This window comes from Urocitellus parryii, chromosome 1, assembly GCF_045843805.1.
Source record: "Urocitellus parryii isolate mUroPar1 chromosome 1, mUroPar1.hap1, whole genome shotgun sequence".
In the NCBI taxonomy this organism is placed as follows: Eukaryota; Metazoa; Chordata; class Mammalia; order Rodentia; family Sciuridae; genus Urocitellus; species Urocitellus parryii.
This window is the reverse complement of record NC_135531.1, coordinates 50,534,305-50,557,416: the sequence shown is the minus strand read 5'-3', so window position 1 is coordinate 50,557,416 and position 23,112 is coordinate 50,534,305.

Below are 23,112 nucleotides of genomic sequence, written 5' to 3'. Positions count from 1 at the left end.
AAGGGTCCGTGTGGGCTTGGCTGGCGGGATTCCACCTAATGGCAGGCCCTAACCTCCCTGCTTGCTAATTAATGGCTTCTCTGAGGTGCCAAGCCTTCTGTAGCTGCGGGGCAGGCCGCGCGAATCAGTTGGCCTGGATCTCCCGGGTCCTCCTGCAGGCTGTTGGGATCCCTGGCACTCTATCACTTTGATTTTTTCTGCTTGCCCCTCCCCCAGCGCTGGCTAGCCAGGTTTCGTTTTGGCTGCTACTGGGAGGAGGGGTTGGAGGTCTGGCGTCTCTAGTTTCCCCCTAGTCTTTATGGAGGCTCAGCTTGATACTCCCTCTCCCGGCAAGCCTAGGAGAGATTTTATGCGAATTCCCGCTGTCTGGGGGGTGAGCTGAATGACACCAACCTGTTTGGATGTTGCACTCTGAAGGAGAGTGTCGGTGTATCCTTCAGCTTTACCGGATGGTGGCCGCTGACTGCCTCGGTGGAGTGTCCGCTGTGGGGGATGGGACTGTACCGCTTCCTTCCCCTTCTGAGATCCCGTGCTCGGCCCAAGGGTCCGTGTGGGCTTGGCTGGCGGGATTCCACCTAATGGCAGTCCCTAACCTCCCTGCTTGCTAATTAATGGCTTCACTGAGGCGCCAAGCCTTCTGTAGCCGCAGGGCAGGCCGCGCGAATCAGTTGGCCTGGATCTCCCGGGTCCTGCTGCTGGCTCTCTAAGAATTTTTAATCTTCTCCTTGATGTCTTTTGCAACCCATTGATCATTCAGTATCATATTATTTAGTCTCCAGATATTGGAGTAGCTTTTATTTTTTATTTTATCAATAATTTCTGATTTCATTCCATTATAATCTTATAGAATGTGCAGGGTAGCATCTATACTTTTTTATATTTGCTAAGAGTTTCTTTGTGGCATAATATATGGTCTATTTTAGAGAAGGATCCATGTGCTGCTGAGAAGAAAGTGTATTTGCTCATTGAAGGGTGAAATATTCTATATATGTCAGTTAAGTCTAAGTTATTGATTATATTATTGAGTTCTATAGTTTTTTAGTTTAGCTTTTGTTTGGAAGATCTATCCAGTGGTGAAAGAACTGTGTTAAAGTTACCCAGAATTATTGTGTTGTGGTCCATTTGACTCTTGAACTTGAGAAGAGTTTTTTTGATGAACATAGATGCTCCATTGTTTGGGGCATAGATATTTCTTATTGTTGTTTTGTTGCTGTATGTTTCCCTTAAGCAGTATGAAATGTCCTTCTTTATCCCTTTTGGTTAACTTTGGCTTGAAGTCTATCTACTTTATTTGATATGAGGATGGAAACCCTGCTAGTTTCCTCAGTCCATGTGAGTGGTATGTTTTTTTCCCAACCTTTCACATTCAGACTGTGGATATCTTTCCCTATGAGATGAGTCTCTTGGAGGCAGCATATTTTTGTGTCTTTTTTTTGTAATCCAATCTCCCTGTCTATGTTTTTTGATTGGTGAGTTTAGGCCATTAACATTCAGGGTTATTCAGAGACATGATTTGTATTCCCAGCCATTTTTGTTTATTTTTTGGTATTTAACTTGACTTGGTTTCTCCTTTGACTTGTTTTCCCTTTAGTGCAATACCTCCCTTTGCTGATTTTCATCATTGTTTTTCACTTTCTCTTCATGGAATATGTTGCTGAGGATGTTCTGTAGTACAGGCTTTCTAGTTGTAAATTCTTTTAACTTTTTTTTTTCTCATGGAAAGTTTTTATTTCATCATCTAAAGGTTAATTTTGCTGGGTATAAGATTCTTGGATAACATCCATTTTATTTCAGAGTTTGGTATATGTTGTTCCATGATCTTCTGGCTTTGAGGATCTGGTTGAAAAACCTGCTAAGATCTGAATCGGTCTCCCCCTATATGTGATCTGATTCCTCTCTCTATGGCTTTTAAGAATCTATCTTTATTGTGTATGTTAGGCATTTTAATTATAATGTGCCTTGGTGTAGATCTGTTACAATTTAGTACACTTGGTGTCCTGTAAGCCTCTTATATTTGATTTTACAACTTATTCTTCATGTTTGGGAAATTTTCTGACATTATCTTATTGAAGAGATTGTACATCCCTTTGGTTTGAAACTCTGTGCCTTCCTCTATCCCAAAAAATCTTAGATTTGTTTTTTTGATTCTATTCCATAATTCTTGGATGTTTTGTTCATGGTTTCTTACCATCTTCATTGTGTGGTCAACTTGATTTTTTAGATTGTATACTTTGTCTTCATTATGTGACATTCTGCCCTCCAAGTGATCTAGTCTGTTGGTGATGCTTTCTATTGAGTTTTTAATTTGGTTTATTGTTTCCTTCATTTCAAGGACTTCTGATTTTTTTTTCAGAATCTGTATCTCTTTCTTAAAATAATCTTTTGCTACCTGTATTTGCTCCTTTATCTCTTTATTGGTGTGATCAATGAATGCCTGTATTTGCTCCCTTATCTGTTTATTGGTGTCATCAATGGTTGTGTGTATTTGTATTTGCTCACTTATCAATTTGTTGGAATGATCAATTTTTGCTGGCATTTTCTTATTTCAGTCATTTTTAAATTCACAGATCATTTTAATTATGAGCATTCTGAACTCCTTCTCTGAAATTTTATCAACTGTGCTGTCCATGAGTTTTGTTATTGAAGTATCTTGGTTTGTTTGGGGCACTTTCTTCCCTTGTTTTTTCATACTATCTATGTGATTTCCTTACTTTCAGTGTGGATCTGAGGTATTACAGTATCTACCCTATAATCTTGTAGTATGTGTGCAGATTATCTGTATCTCACCTTGGTGTTGGTCTTCCAGACCCTGCTGATGTCCCCGGATGGATGCTACTGCAACTATAGGTGGTGGTGGCAATAGTGGGAGGTAACTTGAGATAGTAGTAGAGGTGCCCCAATATGGATACAACGTCTTTCAGAGATGGGGCTTAAAGGGTGGAGCTTACATTGGCTTTAGGATGAGGGCTCCAAGATGCATTGGCTTCTAGGCCCTGTTTATTGTCCCAAGGTACAGGCTACTGCATGGGGATGACTGCAGTTTCTCAAGATGGAAGTGGGTTAGAACTGGGCTCCCAGGTGGTGTTGTGTGGGGCAGACCCAAGCTTTCCCTGGGCCCTGACTCCTGCACAGGTCAGTGAGGTGGGACTGGGCCAGGCCTAACTCTGGCAGGTGTCTGCCAGTGGGCAAATGTGGTCCTGGGCCAAGCCTGAGCTCTGGTGAGTGACTACTGGTAGCAGGATGGACTTGGGCTGAGAACTGAGTTTTAAGCCAAAGGGATGCACAATCTCTTCAATAAGATAATGTCAGATAATGTGGGGCCTGAGCTCCCACACAGGTCAGTGAGGCAGGTCTGGGCTGAGCCTGACTCTGGTGGGTGTCTACTGGTGGGCAGCCGTGATCCTGGGCTGAGCCTGACTTGATAGATCTTTTTCAAGGAGATATTTAGAGTTCTTGAAATCACTATTTCTGGACAGATTTAGATCAGGTTGGAAGTACTTCCAATAAGACCTTTCTAGAGCTGTAGTTGTCTATACTTATCTATTCACTCACTAAACAAAAATATATTAAATGCATATAATCTGCTAAGCTCTGTTCTGGCTCCTGAGGCTGTAGCAGTGGATATAACAGGCAAAAAAGCCTGCCATTAAGAAGCCTATTTTTAGCAAAGAATAGGTATGAGAAAAGTAAACAGCACATTAGAAACTGATCAAGAACTTAGAGGAATAATAAGGGAGGGAAGTGTTGGGGAAGGGTTGCAATTATTATAGTTTGACCCAAAGAGGCCCCACTGGAGAAGGTGATGTTTGCACAAAGACCTAAGAAAAGTGAGATATAAGCCTTATGGATAGTTAGGGGAGAATAATTCCTGGCAGAGGGAATAGCAATTGAGAAAGGCACGAGCATATCTGGTGTGTCCCTAAAACAGTGAAGATGAGACCAGGGCGCTGGACAAAGAAAGGGAAGAAGAGGAAGAGATAAGGTCATGGTAGAGGCTAGAGAGACAGATTAGGTAGTTTCAGCCCCCTTTTTAATCCGGAGAAGCACTACAGTGAATAAGAAGTTCAATTTCAAATTTCAAAAGATAGTACTGATGCTAGGAATGTTCCCTGCACACCAGGAGCCAGAACATACTTCTTCCCGTTAGCACTGTGGGATATCTTGCTTTTCTTTTCTTAATGGAAACAAATTCTAATGTTCACTTGGTGTTGTGTCTAAATTTCCTAATAGAGATGAATTCTTGAGCACTCTACAACTTCCTTGTTTCTCTGCCATTTATTTTATGTCCATAAGGCAGAATATTTTCTTTCCCCTGTACAAAGTACCACAAGGGTAGTTTGTGCTATTCCTTATTATTTGTCAATCTTTTGATATACCATGAAATATCAGATTTAGGGCTTATGGAATTGACTACCTTAATCTCAATTTCATATTTGAGATCATTCACATAGTGACCACTCAATAAATTACATGATACAGAATAGTATTACCTCCATCCTCAATATGGTAGTTGGCCTAATTCTCCTTGACCTAATTCTTTTTTTAAATTGTTTTTTGTAGTTTTAAATAGACAGAATGCCTTTATTTGTTTATTTTTATGTGATGCTGAGGATCAAACCCAGTGCCTCACACATGCAAGGCAAGCATTCTTCCACTGAGCTACAGCCCCAACCTGACATAATTCTTCAATTTGAAGACAACCATGTGGGTGGTCGCAAGAGCAGTTCTTATAATGTGTGTGTGTGTGTGTGTGTGTGTGTGTGTGTGTGTGTGTGATGTCTCTGAAAGGAGAGACTGAAGATATTCTGTCCACTAAAGCTCTCTTTCTCTCTACCATGTCTACTGACCCCTCCTGAAATCTTCCCACTATCATTTAATGACTGTATTTCTTAGGATTGTGCTTTTTCATAAAACAAAAGCATGATAAAGAAAGAAAGAAAAACTGTTTTATCATCAATCAGTCTATTCCTAGTGCTTAATCTGCTATCAGGCCTGTGGTAACATTCAACATATATTTAATTTTCTTCTCTTATTCTCATTTCCCTCCAAAATGTTTACCCTGACAATCCCATTCAGGATGTTTCATTTCTTGAGGAAATCAGATAACTATAAAAATAGTGTGAGACCCTCATCATTATACAAAATACATGTATGAAGATGTGAATTTGGTGTCAACATACCTTATAAACAATCAGAGAAATGATAAATTGTGGTATGAAGGTGTATTAAGAATTGTAATGCAATAATAATAATAATAATAATAATAATAGAGCTCATGTATAATGGCATAATTTGGTGTAAACTCTGTATACTTTATATACAGAGTAATGAAAAATGGTGTTGTGAATGAATAATTATGATTGTAATGCATTCCACTATTGTCATGTATGTAAGAAATAAAAAAAATTAAAAATAGTGTAAGCCTGGGATAAGTAAGAAATCAAGTAATACCATTGATATTTGGACTTCAGGTATGGTTTCTTGAGAAATCTAGGGAAGAGTTGATTTATTCACCAGACCAGACCAATCTCCCACCACATGGCTCTGAGCAAAGAAAAAAAATTAACAGCACCAATGAAATAACTAGGAAGTACCTTGTGACTCCATGTTGTATCTTTTAATGCTTAAATTTCTCTTTCAAATCAAAAGAGAGGCCTCGTTTTGCCCATCTTTTCTTCACTACTAAGTCTCAGTGTGGATGTCTTAACCTCTCATGCCTGTTCCAAATCCACATATCCAGTCTTTCATAATCCTGTGCTATCATTTACTATTCCCTGAAAATACCACAGACTTTTCTACCTTTATTGAGAATGCCTTTGCCTTGTGGAATCCTACTCAACCTGACTTAGCTCAAGCATATTAGCATTTTCATGGGGAAGGCTCAATTTTTTCAAGCAGAATAAACTGCTTCTTTTTCAGACTCCTGTAGAACTTGGTGTATTCTTTGATTATTAGACTGATTTTTTGTGTTAAACTTATTATCATTATTAATATGAAAAACATGATCATCTTAATCTCTGAAGTTATGCGTTATGAGAGGAAACAAAAATAATAGATCATGAATCTAGCCACTAATTAGCTGACTTATATCATTAACCTCAACTTCTCTAACACTTCTTCCAGTTTATCACAAATGATAAATCACCATAATATCTTTGACATTTCCTCTCTGATCTTTGGATGTTGTAAACAAACCATAACACAATTCAGATATTATGTGACTAGATTGCTGTGAAATTGCAAGATCCACAAAAAAAAAAAATACAGGAAGTTATGATGCTCAGGAAATACCAGAATTGTTTATGAAAGTATTGGTAAGATCAAAAAGATTGGGAGGAATTAACTAGAATGATGACATGAGAATCACAGGAGAATGATTTGCATATCTAAGCATTAGGAAAATTGATGAAGCAGGCTAAAATTTTTATAAAGGAGATCTTCTTCATGGTAATGTTACAACAATTTAAATAGGAAGTGAAGGTGTCATATAGTATAAATTTGGCAGAAAAAAAATACATAAAAACTCTACATGATTTATTTGTTGCAATTAATGCCTGTATTTGTTAAATATAAGATAAAATAAACATTTCTTTTTTTTTTGAAAAGATCAAATCTAGGCCAAAGTTACTTTAAAAAACTGTAAGCTTTTGTTCCCTAGATGACTTTCTAGGTAATAATTGTCCTGGTAAAATGAGCTCTTCCTATAGTTGACCTCTGGAAGCCATTAGACCATTAGCTGCATGAACACAAAGATCATCTGTGAACTAGCCAACATAATGCCGTGCACATAAACACGAATGAACCATTTTCTGTAATTTGGACATTGATCTCAGCAGTTCATTAACATGAACTCATTTAATCAATAAAATCTTTCATGGTAGATACTATTATTATCTTTATTGTATAGATGAGAAAACTAAAGCACAGAATTGTTAGGAACTTATCCATGTCATACAACTTGTAAGTAGTAAAGCTTGAAATCAAATTCAAGCAGTCTGTTTTCTAAATCTATGCTCTCAGCCATTTCACTATGTTGCCTCCTGTACCATAGACTGCCTCCAGATGTTTGTAGAATTAATTAAGATTTTAATAACAGTCTGAGTATGGTAATGTAGTGTGCAGGTCAGATCCAGTGAGCTCTGAGGAGGGAGGAACCATTAAGGAGGCTTATCTGACTTATACTATGAAAATGGGAGGAGGAAAATACAAAAACAAAAATAAAAACAAAATTCTCCAAAACTCCAATAAATCCTCCAGTAAAATCCAAGACCATCTTGGCTTCCTTCAACCTATTATTTTACTCCATTTGTACCCTCATTATTTTTCTTGATTGTAAAATAGGATACAAAAAATATAAATATTACAGGAATACCTCAACATATCCACCAACCACTCTTCTATCATATATAGATACATCTTGCTTTGTAGTCTGAATTGCTTTGCTATAGGTCTACTATTGAAAGTGATGTTTGGTCTCATAATAGTTATGCCTGTGGGCTGAAAAGATCAAAACTTTAACTTTCTCTGCAGAGCACTAGGCATGGGGACCAGTAGCAGGCAAATGTTGAAGTCTTTTTTTTTTCTTTCCTATACTTCTCCTAGGGTTCATTGCTCCCCCAATTCCCCTTGGCAGCCCTGTCCTTACTTCATTTCACAGACACCTGTTCTTTTTCAGGCGTTTGTTCAGTCTTTATTTCTGTGCCTCAACCCCAAAGGCCTGCTCTCTGCTGCTGGCAGAAGCCTAACTTGCTGATCTACCTAGGATTCTCAGGTTTGGTGAGCTGTCTCAGCAGCTGGAGGAAGGGTGGCTCAGGTTAGAACTGCAGCTGGAGGAAGCAGACAAGTTCTAGGCTCACCATATTTCCCTCAAAGAGAAAACCTCACTGTTTATTCTTGAAAATAGTATTCTGAACAACTGACAAGAGAAATCATCAGAGGAAAGGAAGTGTGAAGGAACCGCTTGTGCTGGGAAAACACCTGGTACACTCCTTGGAGGTAGTTGGTAGGTAGGCCTGGTAGAGGTTGAGCAGCAGAAACAGGTGGTTAAACCTTGCTTGAGAAAGTGAGAATGACATCTGTTATTCTTTTGTTCTAAGAAACAGGGAGGGGGAAAAGGGAGAGAAAAAGGGAAAGGAAAGGGTTTTATAAATTAGGATTTTCTAGAGAAACATAACCAGAAGACTATCTATCTCTCTATTATCTATTTATCTATCAGAGAATTACATATCTATATACACATATGTACACTCACATATGTATGTATGCATACATTTTTATTTACACACACATATATACATTATACAAGCACACTTATTTTTGTTTTAAGGAGCAGTTGGTTCATGTGATTACTGAAGATAAATCCCAAGATCTGCAGTCCAAGGGCCTAAGAACCAGGAGAGCTGGTGATGTGAGTTCCAATCTGTGTCCAAAGGCAGGGGAAGATCGATGTGCCAACTTGAAGACTGTTACAAGTTCTCTCTTGTTCACTCTTTTGACCCATTCAGGTCCTCAGTGGGTTGGATGAGGCCCACCCACAATTGGGACAGCATCTGATACCAATACAAATATTAATTTCATTCAGAAACATCCTCACAGACATACATCCAATACTATTTTACTAAATAGCTGGATGACCTGTGGCCCAGTTTCACACATAAAATTTACTATCTCAGGAGCCAAGAAAGGAGCTAGGCAGCAAAATGGTAGGAGATTGGAAATTCTCGGTAGCTTTATTTTTTTGAGTACTAGAGATTGAACCCAGGGGCACTTAACCACTGAGTTACATCCCCAGACCATTTTTATTTTTTTTTATTTTGAAACAGGGTCTCATTTAGTTGCTTAGGGCCTAGCTAAATTTCTTGCAATCCTCCTTCTTCAGCCTCTTGATTTGCTGGGATTATAGGCATGTGCCACCTTGCCTGGTAGAGATTGGGGATTCTGTTGGGGGTAAAGGGTTAGGGGAAAATTACTGTGTGGAGCAAGAGTAGAAGGAACTTTCTACAAGGGAGAATTTTTGAACTTGAACCTCTATGTTTCTTCAATAATCAGAAAATAATTTAACTTCAAAGGATTTGTGAGAATGTGACGAGTATTGAAAATCATGAGGAGAATGTTTTCAAATGAACACAGCACAGAATAGAAGCAGTGTGTATGGAAGACAAGTCTCCAAGTGAAGCAGACTGTGCTCAGCTCAGTCTCCAAGAAATCACAAGTGTCTTTTCACAGCCTCAGGGAAGGGAATTAGAGCTTATATCTTGCAAAGAGATTTGAGGAGCTGGATATATGTTGGAGCAAAAGAGGGCGTGTGATTTTAAAAAAATGTAGTGTGTGTGTGTGTGTGTGTGTGTAAGGCCACTGAGCATTTATCCATGCTATTCAAAAATTTTCATTTGCTAAGATTACTTCCTGTCAGGGGAATACTTAGGCATAATAAAGAGAATTTGTGATTATGAACTTAGACCAATAGTGGGAACTTCTCAAGGAGACAGGCTGTGTCCCAGTACCGGGTACATGCTTGGGAAAGAATAGAGATGTCCAACTAATAGCCACTAACTAGAACCCATCATTTGAGACAGTGCTTATGATACCACATACATATCAGTGTCTTTGCTGGCTGGTAAGGTCTTTGCGTTTGTCTTACACATGTTCTCATATGTTGCTCATCTACTCTGTAGAAATTTAATTCTGGCCCATACCAAATCTGCCTTTAATACCAACCTCAGTGGAAAAAAAAATATATTGCTACTATCTCCCCTCACTCATGAGGCTCCTGAGGAAGACTTCTTCCTGCTGACTTTAATGGTATTTCTGTGTACAGTATTAACACTATAGTAATTAGGGCTCTATGTAGAACTTCAGGAAATGTTTCATTTCTCCAGCTCTCAGGTAATGGTGTCTCCTGAAATGACTTCACTGTAGAGTTTTTTTTTTTTTTAAATTCATTTTTGTTCAGTGTTTTGTTTTTGAAGGGAGTCTTCCTCATAAACCCTAATAGGCTTATGAGAAACAAAAGGAGACAAAGCCCCCTTGCTCCCAGCTACCTCTGCTTGCAAATCATCCAGAACATTTAGTACCTGACAGCAATGGCAGAACCAAAGGATGAGGGGCAGCCTAGGAAGATGGGGCTTTCCCAGTGTTGCAGGTCTTTCTAGGATTCCCCTTCTCACCGTTTACCTCTCCTCACAGATGTGCCCAATTTTCTTCTCCCTGCAGGCTCAGTTCTACTCTCTCATCCAACCTGGTTAGAGTCAAGGCTGATTGGAGTATGGCCATGGTTCCTCCATGTCAGTATTTTGTTTTTCTTTAAATTCGTACAACTACTTTCTTCTCTCTCATCACTATAGATTTATTTTTAAAAATATGATGTGTTATAATCACTCTTTATCGATTTAGCTGGTTATAAAAATGGCTTGTTGAGAGGACCATGGCTTCTTGTATGGAAACCAAACCATGTATTGTTTCTCCTGGGCTTGTCTTGGTGATTTTTATGGTGTAGCTAGTCATGAAGATCTCTATTTAGCCCTGATTCTTAATTTGATCTGCAGTCCACTCTCCCCCATCCAACTCCAAGTGAGAGCACCTGACATTAGCTCCAGCTTGAACTCTGGTGAACTATGCAATGTGCAGATCAGGGTGAGTGTGGCAGGCCAATGGTTTCTCTGAAAGTGATTTCTTTCTTTCTTTCTTTTTTTTTTTTTTGGCACTGGGCATCTAATCCAGGGGCACTTCACCACTGAGCTACATGGTAGCCCTATTTATTTATTTATTTATTTATTTATTTATTTATTTAATTTTGAGACAGGCTCTCACTGAATTTCTTGCTAAGTGGTTGAGGCTGGCCTTGAATTGGTAATCCTCCTCTCTTAGCCTCCCAAGTTGCTGGGATTTACAGGCATGTGTCACTGCATCTGGCTGAAAAGGGATTTAGTTTAGAGCCTTAATAAATTTATTCAATCTTAGTTTGGGATTTGTTAAGCATAAAATAAAATTCAAGATGGCATTTTTTTTCTGAACTTCAAAAATAACATGGATTGATTTTTAACATAAATTTAGGGGTTAAATTAGGTGTGCACAAAGCAGAGCTTTGTGATGTTAATTAGAAATCTTGTTTTATTTTTTAGAGCATTATAATTATACCTAGTATGTGGGTTCATTTTGACAAAATAATATGTGCAAGAAATTTGATTTCAATCCCTATTCCCCCTCACCTTTTCCTTCCCTCCTCCCCCTGTTCTCTCTCCTCTCTTCTATCTTCCTTTTGCTCCTTTATTTATTTATGAAAAGTGATTTCTAAGAGCAAAACAGACAATAAGGCTAAGGATAATTCCAAAAGCACTTTCCCAGTATTTTTCTGGACAAAGAATTATGCTGGATTTTGAATCTAAAGTTTTCTTTGAAATACTTTTAAATATTTTGTATTTTGTGAAATACTTTCAAAATTTGTCTCCTATATGTCTCCAAAGTACCTTATTTTTTTTTTTTTTAATTCTGGGAGCCACTTGGACTACCTCATTGCATTCAGATGTTATATATATTTGGTTTATTTTATGTGATGCTTGTTTATTTTTTATGACCTTTACTTTCTACTAATCCTCTTTGAAGTTCATTATCTCTAGACCACGTCCTCTCCCTCTGCTCTTACCCCCATCCTCACCGTTTTTTTCTCGTCTCTGTTTCTCCTCTAGAATCGTTATCATCATTCATCATTCACCACCATCTAAACCTGTTGTTCTAGTACCTGATAATATGAATTTGCCAGCTTCACCCTAAACCTTCCATAAAAGTTTGGGTGTAGACACACCCATATAAACCCACAGTGAGTTCCTGTGTCTTCTGGGACTTGTTTCCTTGGATTGTTCTTTATCAGAACAGGAACCCAGGACAGGAGAAACTGCATGGTTGCCCAGAGTTACACTTAGAGCTTACTTTGAGCATTGAGTAGTAACAATAATGGCCACTTCTGATGATGGGCAGATATGGGTTTGGCAAATTACTGTGAGACTTTGCTGTCGTACCTTTCCAGAAGATAGTCTTCAAATTATAGTGATGGCTCAGAAAGGCTGAAGGCATTTTTATTGCAGAGAGAGAGATTTTTAACTTGTCAGAAAAATATTTCTCTTCGGGGGAAAGACAATAATTAGCAGATGATAAAAACTTGTCAGAACATTTCCCAGGAGCCTGTCAGGCCAAACATTGATAGGGAACCAGGGAGCTGCAAAAGCTGTTCTAGGAGGTCTAGTTCAGCTCTCAAAAGGCAGAGATTACCTGCTGGTGTGGATTTCTGCCTCTGAGGTTTGCTGGAGGTCCTCAGGGTGGCTGAAATGCCCTCTGCCACTTCTGCACTAGATGATGGGTTAGCACATAAGGGATTTAAGTCTCATCTACTGTGCAGGGTTTGTCTTCTCTATAGGAGCATCTGTCCTCCTTTTTCTTATTGTTAAATAAGTGCTGACTATGTCACAGGCATCATATTAGGCACGGTGAAGGTCATTGTGTTTGGTCATACAGGATTCCGTCAAGAAAGAAGGCAGGGCTATGCTTTTTACAAATCAGAGATTGACCTTTAAATCTCTCTTTCTAATTAACATACACTGAACTCACTGGACTGCTTCAGCTATCTGGGCAATTGTGTTTGAATTTTTCTTCAGTTGAAGGGAATGGATTATGCATGATTGTCAAATCTCATGTTGCTTTGTGACAACCTTTGGTTGTTAGAACATCACTAGAGAAGCTGGGAATACTACTATGGAATCTGCTAGGGAGTCAGTCTAGTAAGTCCCTTAAGTACTCTGGTTATAATAAGTTGAAATCTCGGCTATGCCATTTACCAGTTATCTTGTGTAGATTACTTTTGTCTCTTCCTTTCAGCAGAGTGAGAACTACAATCATAAGTACTTCATAAAACTGTTAGAGGATTTTGCCAACTGTCTGTGAAGTGCTTATAAGGCTTGTCCCATAATAAGAGTTCAACAAGTGGTAATAATTTTTTTTAGAGTGAGAGAGGAGAGGAGAGAGAGAGAGAGAGAGAGAGAGAGAGAGAGAGAGAGAGAGAGAGAGAGAATTTTTTAATATTTATTTTTTTTAGTTCTCGGCGGACACAACATCTTTGTTGGTATGTGGTGCTGAGGATCGAACCCGGGCCGCACGCATGCCAGGCGAGCGCGCTACCGCTTGAGCCACATCCCCAGCCCAAGTGGTAATAATTATGGTAGATTTCAGCAGTAACATGGGCCGTACCCAATAAGGTTTTGCATGTAAGAAAACCAAGACTTTGATGTCTCTTGACTTTAGCTTTCATGCACTTTCTCAGTAATTGTTTTTATGTATTTCCCTAAATTATTATAGTTCTTCCTCATTTCATTTCTGCAAATAATTGGATAATAAAGATCTCCATCCAGTATCTCATATGAAAGATGCAAATAATATTACCTGATTCTGAGACTTATAAGACATCTGGTGGAAAATGGCCATATTCCTTTTAAAATTGGTAGATCACAGGAAAAAATGTTTTATTTTAAACCCTCATATCTCTTAGTAAATGCCTTTAAAATATATTCATAAGATTTTGGGGGAAATTTACTTGTTCTGACTTTATGAATAATTTGTGAGATTTTCTTTAAAAAAAAAAGAAGAAGCCAAACTTTTTAATGCTGTTTCACAAAGAAGTATTGAAAGGCCATGCCAGTGAGAGGTGGAAAAATCCATCAACTTTCATTGTTTTCCTTCTCTTCCGTTGATATGCTATTTTAACCCTTGCCTTTCTTCATGTGAATCTTATTTTTTTAAACAAAACGTATTTTCTCTGTATCTAGAGTTGATTATTATGTTAACAGGAGGCAGGACTGCCAATAATTGTTCTACAAGGAGAGCTGCTAATGTTAAAAAGCAGGTTTCAAGCATTTCATGGAATTCTCTTTGCCCCTCATGTCTGCATAACTTGAGCCTTCAGATTCAGGTCTCTGCTCAAATGTCAACCTCATCATGAGAACTTCCTTGAGAACTTAACCTAAAATAGGATTTCCTATCACACTCTCTCTTCTAACACAGATTCACTTTTCACAACGGTTCCCTTTCCCTGAGATTTTACAAATTAATTTAAATTATTGCCTGTCTCCTCCTTACCCCAACCTCTAATTCATGATCAAAAGATATGAGACAGTAGGGATTTTTTTCCCCCTATTATCCTGACCAGGTCTATGCCATATTTTAAAACAATTCCTGGCACATATTGGTATTCAATGAGCTATTTCTTGAACAGCTAAAGAAAATAATAATTTTATCAACAGACAGAGTGGCAGAGCATATAAAGTCTGGACTGGAAATAAGGTACAGTTTTGATTCCTGTTTATGTTTTTTTCCCGAGTTTAATGTCTGTGGGTGAGCCAATTAATGTTTTAGCCTTAGTCTCCTCACTTATAAAATGTGAATAATAAAATTTACTTTGCAGTGGTGTTATACCATTCAAAACAGATGGTATATGTGAAAATGCTTCATATATTCTTTATCAGCAATATTAAGATATTTATTATTATGGCTTATAGACTGATAATTATGATTATTGAAATATTTTGTTTTATAATCAGAAAACATGATGACATCTTCTGTTTGGTAGTAGTTTCACCATGCTTTTCTTTCCCCAGAAAACACAGATAGATTGTATTTAAGTCACAATTGTGATCCTTCGGATGTGACTCAGATTTGTAACCCAAGTGTTTTTATGGTAATTTTTAAAACTGTCTTTTAAAAATAACTGTAGATTCACAATAAGAAGTGAATGAAAACATTCCAGGTACCTTTCACTAAGCTTCCAATAATGTTAACATTTTGCAGAACTATTGTATGATAAATATAAAAAAAGGTAACTGACACTTATTTCCAATAACTTATTCAGATTTTGTTATGCATATTCTACAAGTACATATGTGCTTACATGTGTGAGTAAAGTTTTTTCACTTTTATTACATGGGTAGACAACCCCAGTCTGACCCTTCATCTTTAACTCTTCACAACCACTAATCTGTTGTTTATTATTATGATTTTATACATTAAACGTGTTAAATAAATGGAATCATACAGTATATAACCACTTGAGAATGCATTTTTTTCACTTAGTATAATTACCTCGAGACTCATCTAAATTTTTGCATATATAAATAATTCATTCCTTATATTTTGAGTGGTAGTTCATATATATATATATATATATATGCATCACAATTTATTTAACCATTCTCCCATTGAAAGGCATTTGGATAATTTCCAGTTTGGGGCTATTACAAATAAGCTGCTATGAATATTTGTGTATAAACATCTGTATGAACATAAGCTTTCATTTCTCTTGACTAAATGCCTAAGAATACAGTTGTTCGGTCATATTGTAACCCATTTTTAGTTGCTTTTTAATTTCAATTCACACTTTTTCTTGAACTTTTCTTTATTGGCACATATTAAGTATGTAGAATAGTGGTTGCCATTTTGGCCTATTCATACATGCATGTAACATAATTTTTCAAACAGATTTTTAGAGTGACTGTAATTTTATATCCTTACCAGTTATATACTAGTGATTCCCACCAGTAAAATTTCTAGTGATAGTGATTTCTACATCTTTCCCACATTTTGGATTATTAGTATTTTTTATTCTAGCTATTATTTTAAGTATGCTCTCTTAGTCTTTAAAACACTTTGATTTGGGATTTCTGTTTCTTCTGACATAAAGAGTTCTAATTGATACTATAGGGTAGAGCAATTGAGACTACAGTGCAGCATATAAAATATACATGATAAGCATGGAATCAGAAGAAGGGGGTTACTTACAGGATTTAAATATGAATGACATCAGACTGTAATAAATTATTAGGCTACCAAAAGGCTATTTGTCTCAGAAACTGGAAGGGGCAGTCCCTAGGCCAGGGCTCTCATTTCTTGGACATTCCCCATAGGGGCTCTGTGAACAGCAGGCTCAGAGTCTCTTCTGTGGTTCTGTATGTTTCCATGTATGACTAGTACCATATTTTTTTGGTCCTTCTTTTGATAAATTCTATATCAAAAAGTAATCTTTCTATGTTATCTATTTTTTTAGGGAGTGGGAAGGTACTGGGGATTGAATTCAGGGGCGATTGAAAACTGAGCCACATCCCCAGCCCCTAGTTTATATTTTATTTAGGGACAGGGTCTCACTGAGTTGTTTAGTGCCTCACTTTCGACGAGGCTGGCTTTGAACTTGCAATCCTTCTGCCTCAGCCTCCTGATCTGCTGGGATTACAGGCATGCGCCCCTGGCCAGCTCTATGTTATCTTTCTTTGTACATTAATCAACTTTTAGTTATAAATATTTCCTTGGTGGGGCTGGGGATATAGTCTGTTGGTAGAATGCTCGCCTTGCATGCACAAGGCCCTGGGTTCAATTCCCAGAACTGAAAAACAAAATTTGGCCTTTCGTAGGCTAATTTTATGTATGTATTCATCTTTAACAACATCATTGTCTGGTACAAGAAGTAATTTGAGAATGATTTTCCTTCTTTTCCTGCATCTCTCTCAGAACAGGAAATGTGATGGATTTGCAGGCTGCCTATGACCAATAGCACAGATCAGAACAAAACAAATCAACCAAAGCAGAAATGGAGCCTTGGCCTTTGGCTTCATCAGAGCTTTTATTGGTGCTTAGAGGTTACAGAGATTCTCTACTAAATCCTTGACCTCTGCCCTCAACTGCCACTCTGAGACCCGGAAATAAGAGCAGCCTGCAAATCCTTCACTGCCATAGACGAAACTGGCTTCAAATGTGTCCCCTACTAATGCAAGGTCAGCAGCAATATGTTTAGATATAAAAGAAAACACATCTATTACCATATTTTTGCATGTATATTTGGGATAAAAAGTGCTCAGGGCAATTTGCATTCATTTTTGTATTGAAACATTATACTTGGTATGCATACCAATAAATGTGAGCTACATAAAGCATTGCCCTTCAACTTGGCATGCTGCTGCACCATGGCCAGCAGGGGAGGGAATTCTCATTTTGTAAACACATGTTGTGATTAGCAGTTTTATGTACCTTTCCTGATAACCTGTATGTAACTATGGCTGAATTTCAGAGACAAACCCAAAAATACTATACATAGGACTTTTCTTTGTGTAACTGAAGCCATGATTTGGAAAGGTCTGTTGTCATCTATAAACCTGCTTTGGGAAGTGAATGTTTTGAATGCACCTTTTTTTTTTTTCCCCCATGCGACTTTTAAAGAGAAACTTGGTAATTTCAGACATTTAGACTATGCTTAGTTAAAAAGTCCTCAAAAGGTTTCAGTATTCTGGGTTTGTGTACTAAATATTTCATATCACACACCGTTGCCTTTGGCCTGAGATGTTCTTCAGCTCTTTGTGATGAACATACATTACTAGATGCAGCTCTGTCTCACTTCCCAAATCTATTATTTTTGTCTGACTTCTGTTGATGTCTTTCAATTGTTTGGTTCTTGTTGATTTCTTTAGAATGGGACATAATGATGACAGGCATTCTCAGATGGCATAGAGGGAATCAGAGTCACCTATATCAGATCCTCTTCACATGCTCTGCTGTCCCAGGGACTGTGATACATCCTTAACCTCTTGGTTCAGAAAAAAACAATTTTTTAAAAATATTTATTTTTGAGTTGTAGGTGGACACAATATCTTTATTTTTATGTGGTGCTGAGGATTGAACCCAGTGCCTCACACATGTTAGGCGAGCATTCTACCACTGAGCCACAACCCCAGAAAAAACAGAGTTTGATGTTTTTGTTTGTACATCTCATTAGGGCAAAAAAAGTCATTTTGGAAGGTGTGAGGACCCTGGTGGGCAAATATGTGAGAAAGGAGGATTTGGTATCTGACTAAGATGAGTTGAAAGTTCTCTGAAGGAAATGAACTCTGACAAGGAGATGGGGTCTGGAACTGCTGCTCCCTATGCTATGTTTGGAGTTGGCTGATCTGGTCACCTCCCTGTGTGGTGAAAACATGAGGCCAGTGCTCAGATCATCTTGCTCTAATTGGCTGAGAAAGGGCTCATTCTTCCCATTCACTTCTCCAAGGGTACATGTGAAGTAGGTTAGGTTCTATTTCCTTCTTGAAGTCCTACAGGTAACCACAGTTTATGCCTTCCTTTGATTTCTGCTTTTTTTTTTAATGTGCACTTAATATTTGTAGCCTTCACATTTACATGTATGGTGCTCATATTCTTTAACTGTTCCCTGAGTATGTTTTACCACTCTAACAAGGCCATAAGCTCTTCAAAGCCTATAGCTTTTGACATGTAAAATATTTTCCAGAGGAGAGAACTTTATATAGAACGAAAGGAAGCCAACTAATATTGGCTTAGCACTACTACATGCCAGGCACTGTGGGAAGCCCTAGATGCCTACCTTCAATTTACTTCAGCCTAATATTATCTCCTTTTTACAGATGGCTAAAGTGAAATTTGGAGTTTTAATGTAACTATCTGAAAAGCACATGTATCATGGCAGAGAATTTGATTTAGGTTTATGAGTCTCCACTCACAGTTGTCACCATAGTATTTAAGCATCAGCCTCAATCTGTCTTAAAAGTGCATAGGGTGTCCACTTCAGAGATTCACTTTAGAGATTCTCTTTTTAGTATGTTTTATAGGTGATTTTCCCCTACCTTCATGTTATTTTTTAACGCTAGCTTTTATTGTTACTTGTTTATCTTCTAATTTCAGATTAAATTATGATTGTGTAATGATATTATGGTCAGTCAGTTTCCCAAAAGTCTTGATGCAACTTTTGGGAGAACCATGCTTGTAAGTGTATACATAATTATTGCTATCATTTATTATTTTTTCACCTATTATAAGGATGCTTCTAGTAGTGAAAATTGGAAAACTTTACCTTGTGAATGATATGGATCATTATTTGCCATGAAAAATAATTTTCACAAAGTCATGAAGTCATTCGATTGCAATTATATTTTTATAATAAAATATTCCATATAAAATTTTAGTCCTCTAAGTATTTGAGTATCAATATTTTTAATCTTTAAGTTTTCTTTTACAGATGATTTGAGTGAATCAGTAAGCATCCTTACCTACTCTTCTGACATTATAATGATAGTCAGGAAATGTTACTAATTCTGACAGTTTCTAATATACTAGCTATTCTTTATCAGTTTCACTTCAACTGCTGAATTATTAGAAGATTTTCACAACTGGTGCCACTTTTCAGGCACTTTAGCTATTTTTTTCTTTTATTATTTTCTGATTGCCCAAATCATCTTACTTCGTTTTTTAATACCAATTTAATTTTTGAAAACTGTGTTTAATAGTCTCAGACGTCAAAATTCTTCTCTCTCTCTCTCTCTCTCTCTCTTTATATATATATATATACATATGTATATATATATATATATATATACACGTGTGTGTGTGTGTGTGTGTGTGTGTGTAGATAGAAATGTGTGTAAACATATTTTTCCAAATGCCAGCTTTCAGTTTTTCATAATTTAATCTCCCTGGGGTGTATTCTAAATTACCTTTTTATTTGTCTCAGTCCTATTGTTAGCATTAACATCTTTGGGTTTATAAATTCTTAAATGACTCTATAAACTTCAGATTTTATCTAATTTATATAGGCAGCTCGCTTCCTAGACTTTTATTGAGGTCTCATGCTATGTAAATACACCTTTTGATTATTTGCACCTGGGATAGTGAATCTCAGGAGAAGTAGCTATTATGAGGATATCTCATCCTTTGGTTTACTTGATACTGATTTTAGACATGTGGTAGAACAGGTGCAGAATTCTGCATCTATCTCTGTTAATTAGGGAAATAGGGGCAGTAAATTGAAGAGGATTAAGAAAGTATTCTAGGACCAAAGAGCCATGGACTTGAAAATTGGCTTTGCTGTGTACTGGTGGTAACTTTTGGGCAAATTACTTAATTCTACTGTGCTTTAATTTTCTCACCAATAAAATGGGGACAATGGTAGTCACATTGTAGTGAGGATTAAATGATTTAATATATTAATGAGGCTTAAAATAACACCTATTTGTGTTTATCTATATATAATCCTCTAATAAGGTTTTATTTAAAATACATCTGCCTTGGTTTCACAATTACACATAGAGAAATAAATCCATTTCTACTCACTTGATTCATAATATAATATTGTACATTTTTGTATTTAATGGTGGCCTCCTCCTTCTTTCTTTATTTCCTTTTGAGAAACATATGATGAAATCTACAAAAAATGGGTGCAACTCCTTTTCTCCCTCTTCATTTTCTCAAGTTATTGTCTGCAAAGTTTTAAATTTAGGTACATCTTACCCATGATAGACTTAAGAGGGAAAAATAAATACAAGATTTAACAGAGATATCTAAGGTCATCATTATCTCTGCTCTTAAATATTAAATGTCTCTTAAAGTATTAAGACTTTTATAAGTTCCATTAACAAATGGAAAAATAGTTATGAGAATTCAAATTTTCATAAAAAGGCCAGAGTTGACCAGGAGGGAAATATATGACTTTATTATATGTACTCATCGATTATCTTCATGTGCTTAATAACCATTTCTTCCTAACTCCATTTCTGTCTGTCAAAATCCCACCTAATCTTCTTTTCAAAATTCTTTTTAGTTACATAAAATCCCAGGATATACCCTGACATAATCACAAAAGTATGGAACACAACGTGCTCCAGTTCAGTCCCTAGCACTTCCCCAACCCCCACTCCCCTCCCTCAACCCCAAAAATCCTTCTTCAATTCATTTATGACCTACTTATTTTTTATTTTATTTTATTTTATTAGTGTCCTGTGGATATACCCAATGCTGGGACCCACTGTGCCATATCCATACATGCACATATGAAAGTTCAATCAGATTCATTCCACTGTCCTTCCCTTTTCCTATCCCTATCCCCCCTCCTCAATCCCCTTGTCTACTCTGCTGATTTTTTTTCTCTATTTTGAAAATCCCACCTCCTCTTGAATCATTAACTTGACTGTAATTGTCTTCATTAAAGTCTTTGAAAGCATCTATTAGAATGGATCAATCCATGCTCTTTATTTTCCAAACCTTGGATACACTTCTTTCATGGTGCTTCATATTACTACATCAAGGACTTCTAGAGACCAGACTCTCCCCTTTTATCTGTCTTGTATTTAGTATTGTTCATCTTGCCTAACTTCCTGCCCAGTGAAGAAGCTCAATGGGTCAGTCATCAGAAATGATCCCTGAATGAGTATATTTATGAGTGAATGGAACTGTACAGAAATTAGAAATCATTTAGTTTAACTCCTTATGTTGGTCATGGGAAAACTGAAGCTTAGAAGGGTACCTAATTTTGTCTAAGATCACATGGCATGCACAGAAAAGGAGAAAAAGACCTTTCTTTATTTGGTGTGTAGTTTAATTAAAAATGGTTAGAATCTTAGAAGTACTGGTGCTTGAGAATTGTAAATTTTTAGAACACCCAAGAAATTGTTTTGGAAGTCATCAGCGCAAGCCAAACCAAGTATTTAACTCTAACTATTGTAAATGGGTTTCTTGCTTATAAAACTTGTCATTTAATTAACAGCGTTACAGAGAAATAAATTCTGTATTGCATTTTGTACTCTTCAGTAGTCTTGTTCCATATTTCTTTTTGGCCAATGAACTGTTCACGATTGTCAGTTACTTTGGCATAATAGATTCCTCTGACAATTAGAGAAATGTAGGAAATATCTTTTCTGCTCTGAAACATTGCTATCACATGAATTGTTAAAATGAAATCAGTTTCTTGAACCACATACTGCCACATATGATCCTACTTTCCTGCCCCCTCAACCCCTGCTCTGTCAATAGACACAAAACATTGACATATCTTCCCTGTATACTTGGTAAAGCCCTGTTTTTCTCCCCTTCAGGTGTTCAGATAAGGATCTTCCATGAATCATTCATTTTGAGCAAAATGCTACAATATTCTGTCAGCAGCATCAGCTAACCCAGTTGGATCAGGAAACAGAATCCATAATCAAATGCATAGACACAGGATGGAACCCAGTTTGAGACCATGAGTGTTTCTTTAAAGATAGCCTCCTTGTGTTTGTGCATTATTTTTTACTTCTAACTTGTTTTAATTAAAATAGTAATGATATATAATCTTCTTTACCTGTAAAATGGACTTATTTTAATTTGGGGGATGTATAATAATGTATTTTAAATTTTTATAATAGTTCTTATTAGACATAGTTCACATACCATTCAATTAACCTACTTAAAGTATCCAATTTATTGGTTTTTTAGCATATATTTATATGAATGATTGTGCAAACAATACCACAATCAAGTTTGGAATATTTTATCTCCTTCAAAGATAATAATAGTATATCCATTAGCAATTATCCTCATTTTCCAAGTTTTTTCTCCTCTTCTCCCACCCCTGCACTAGCCTTAGGCAACCAGTAACCTAGTTTCTATATAGATATGTCTATTGTGGATACTACATATAAATGGAATCATATACTGTGTGTTCTTTTGTGATTGACTTCCTGCACTTAGCATAATGTTCACCCATCAAATATAAGATGTGCAAATACTTTCTTCTGTTCAACAAGTTATCTTTTAACTTTCTTAATGGGATCACTTAAAAACAAAGTTTTAAATTTAGGTCAAGTTTAATTTATCTATTTTTTCATTTTTTTCCCTAATGTTCATGACAACTTTATTGACAATGACCCCAAACTGGAAACAGTTTAAGCAGCCATCAGTAGTAAAATTGATATAATAAAGATGATACATTTATATAATGGAATACTTCTCAGAAATAAAAGTAACAAAACACTGTAAATGCAACAACTTAGACGAATTTCAAAATCATCTTGTTGAAAGAAGCAAAGCACAAAAGATTACAAACTGTGTACCTTTTATATGCATTGCAAAAATCACCTATGTTTCCTGTCTGGGATAAGGACTGAGGAAGAATTCACTGAAAAGGACCTCAGGAATTTGGTGAGTGGCAGATATATTCTGTATCCAATTATGGAGATTTGGTCATAGGTGACAACAACTGTCAAAATTCACTAGATTGTATCTTTTCTAAAAATTCTTTTTAGTTATACATGACAGTAGAGTATATTT